This window comes from Schistocerca nitens, chromosome 4 (genome assembly GCF_023898315.1).
Source record: "Schistocerca nitens isolate TAMUIC-IGC-003100 chromosome 4, iqSchNite1.1, whole genome shotgun sequence".
NCBI classification, from domain to species: Eukaryota; Metazoa; Arthropoda; class Insecta; order Orthoptera; family Acrididae; genus Schistocerca; species Schistocerca nitens.
In genome coordinates, this window is record NC_064617.1 from 811,981,428 (window position 1) to 811,985,788 (window position 4,361).

The window sequence follows — 4,361 nt, forward strand, 5'->3', positions numbered from 1 at the left end:
TTAAAGCAAATAATAAATACATGAAAGATTACAATAAAAATAAAGAATCAAATTATTTAATGTATTTAGATGCTAATAATTTATATGGATATGCAATGTCACAATATTTACCATATGGTGGATTTGAATGGGAAAATAATTTAAATATTGATGTAATGAACATTCCAGATAAATCTGAATATGGATATATATTAGAAGTTGATTTACAATATCCAATTGAATTACATGACGAACATAAAGATTTACCATTAGCACCAGAAAATGGACATAAATTATTAACAACATTAAACAATAAATATAAATATGTTGTACATTATAGAAACCTAAAACAATGTATAAAATTAGGATTGAAATTAACAAAAATACATCGTGCACTAAAATTCAGACAAAGTGATTGGTTGAAAAAGTACATTGACTTAAATACAGAAATGAGAACAAAAGCTAAAAATGATTTTGAAAAAGATTTTTTTAAACTAATGAATAATAGTGTGTTTGGAAAAACAATGGAAAATATAAGAAACAGAGTTAATATAAAATTAGTATCAGATGGTAAAAAATGTGATAAATTAATAGCTAAACCAAATTTCAAACATAGAACAATATTTAATGAAAATCTGGTAGCTATTCATATGAATAAAACTGAAATTAAATTTAATAAACCAATTTATATTGGAATGAGTATATTAGATTTATCAAAAGAATTAATGTATAGTTTTCATTATGATGTAATGAAACCTAAATATGGTACAAATATTGAGTTATGTTATCAAGATACCGATAGTTATATATACAATATAAAAACAGATGACTTTTATAAAGATATGAAAAATATGATTGAACATTTTGATACAAGTGATTATGCAACAAATAATGTGTACAATATACCACAAATGAACAAAAAGGTATTAGGTAAAATGAAAGATGAATGTAATGGTAAAATAATGACTGAATTTGTTGGTTTGAGAGCTAAAATGTATGCATATTGTGTTGGTGAAAAAGAAAATAAAAAATCTAAAGGTGTTAAGAAATCAGTAGTAATGAATAAAATATCAATGGATGACTATAAAGACTGCTTATTGAATAATAGTGAGTTATATAGATCAATGAATTTAATTAGAAGCTATAAACATGAAATATATACAGTAAAATTAAATAAAATAGCACTAAGTGCAAATGATGATAAAAGACACATTCTGAATGATGGAATAAATACATTACCACTTGGACATTATAGTTTATTGTAAATATTGTATATATTATGTATATATTATGTAAACATATTTATTTGTAATTGTATATAAGTAAATATTTAGAATAACCAACACCATCTATAATTGTATATATTTTTATTATTCAACACCATTATAAATGTTGTATATTTGTATATAGTACTATCTAAAAGAGACACTTTATGCATTTCCCTAATTTTGTGGTTGTATCATTGTAAAAATATGAACAATAGCTGATTTCGATGTAAAATGGTCTAAAAATAGCATAAAAATGGCTTTAAATAGCTGATTTCGGTAATTGGGGTAGAACATACATTTCCTATGATGGAATAAATACATTACCACTTGGACATTATAGTTTATTGTAAATATTGTATATATTATGTATATATTATGTAAACATATTTATTTGTAATTGTATATAAGTAAATATTTAGAATAACCAACACCATCTATAATTGTATATATTTTTATTATTCAACACCATTATAAATGTTGTATATTTGTATATAGTACTATCTAAAAGAGACACTTTATGCATTTCCCTAATTTTGTGGTTGTATCATTGTAAAAATATGAACAATAGCTGATTTCGATGTAAAATGGTCTAAAAATAGCATAAAAATGGCTTTAAATAGCTGATTTCGGTAATTGGGGTAGAACATACATGTGTCAGACCCACCATACTTGCTCCGGACACTGCGAGAGGGCTGTACAAGCAATGATCACACGCACGGCACAGCGGACACACCAGGAACCGCGGTGTTGGCCGTCGAATGGCGCTAGCTGCGCAGCGTTTGTGCACCGCCGCCGTCAGTGTCAACCAGTTTGCCGTGGCATAACGGAGCTCCATCGCAGTCTTTAACACTGGTAGCATGCCGCGACAGCGTGGACGTGAACCGTATGTGCAGTTGACGAACTTTGAGCGAGGGCGTATAGTGGGCATGCGGGAGGCCGGGTGGACGTACCGCCGAATTGCTCAACACGTGGGGCGTGAGGTCTCCACAGTACATCGATGTTGTCGCCAGTGGTCGGCGGAAGGTGCACGTGCCCGTCGACCTGGGACCGGACCGCAGCGACGCACGGATGCACGCCAAGACCGTAGGATCCTACGCAGTGCCGTAGGGGACCGCACCGCCACTTCCCAGCAAATTAGGGACACTGTTGCTCCTGGGGTATCGGCGAGGACCATTCGAAACCGTCTCAATGAAGCTGGGCTACGGTCCCGCACACTGTTAGGCCGTCTTCCGCTCACGCCCCAACATCGTGCAGCCCGCCTCCAGTGGTGTCGCGACAGGCGTGAATGGAGGGACGAATGGAGACGTGTCGTCTTCAGCGATGAGAGTCGCTTCTGCCTTGGTGCCAATGATGGTCGTATGCGTGTTTGGCGCCGTGCAGGTGAGCGCCACAATCAGGACTGCATACGAACGAGGCACACAGGGCCAACACCCGGCATCATGGTGTAGGGAGCGATCTCCTACACTGGCCGTACACCACTGGTGATCGTCGAGGGGACACTGAATAGTGCACGGTACATCCAAACCGTCATCGAACCCATCGTTCTACCATTCCTAGACCGGCAAGGGAACTTGCTGTTCCAACAGGACAATGCACGTCCGCATGTATCCCGTGCCACCCAACGTGCTCTAGAAGGTGTAAGTCAACTACCCTGGCCAGCAAGATCTCCGGATCTGTCCTCCATTGAGCATGTTTGGGACTGGATGAAGCGTCGTCTCACGCGGTCTGCACGTCCAGCACGAACGCTGGTCCAACTGAGGCGCCAGGTGGAAATGGCATGGCAAGCCGTTCCACAGGACTACATCCAGCATCTCTACGATCGTATAGTAGATAGGAAATGTATGTTCTACCCCAATTACCGAAATCAGCTATTTAAAGCCATTTTTATGCTATTTTTAGACCATTTTACATCGAAATCAGCTATTGTTCATATTTTTACAATGATACAACCACAAAATTAGGGAAATGCATAAAGTGTCTCTTTTAGATAGTACTATATACAAATATACAACATTTATAATGGTGTTGAATAATAAAAATATATACAATTATAGATGGTGTTGGTTATTCTAAATATTTACTTATATACAATTGCTAATAATGATGTTTATATAGTAAATACATATATACAATGAATGATGATGAAACAATAATATACAATATATTTTCATATATAAAACATAGACAACAAATAGTGGACAACAAATACTTACATTTTTTTATATAATAAATGGACAACATATCAAAGAAGTGTACCAAATGTGATATGGTAAAAGATATATCTGCATATGGACTTAAATTAGGTAAACCAAGGTCAATATGTAAGAAATGTATAAATCAAGATAGAAAAAACAGATATCAGCCAAAGAAAACCAGTAACATTCAAAATGAAACAGTACAAAAATGTACTAAATGTGAGATGATAAAAGATATATCAGAATATGGAATGAAATTAGGTAAACCAAGATCTATATGTAAGAAATGTATAAATCAAGTTAGAAAAAATAGATATTATTCAAAGAACACTAGTAACATTCAAAATGAAATACAAAATGATGATAGTAGACTAGTTCAACAATTCGAAAAAGCAGTTCAAATTGATATACCTGATGATATACATTATCCATCTGAATATTATGCACCTGAATATTGTCAAAATTGTTCACAATGGAATATTGTTGGTACAAGATGTTATATCTGTAATCCTGATAAAGTAAGTGTTCATAATAATAAAAAATATAGATTTAAATATTTTAATAAACATTTAATGAACTTACGTGTAACTATAGAAAATGGTGCAATAGTGGACATGTTTACTGGTAATGAAAAGGATCGTATTATAGAATTATTTGAGATGTTTAATCACTTTTACAAAGGTAAGGCATTACCATACAAATATATAATTGCAAAAATAGCTGAACTATTAAATATTGAACATCAAATAAAAATACAAAACACAAAACGTAATATTAGTATATGGGAACAATTTTTAAATGAGAAAAAGAAACATGAAGAAAATGAGTATAAGAAACAAGAAGATGAAGATGAAGATATTGATATATGGGATTAAAAGTTCTCTGTCAGTATTCTGTGTTGTGCATCATAAGTGAGATT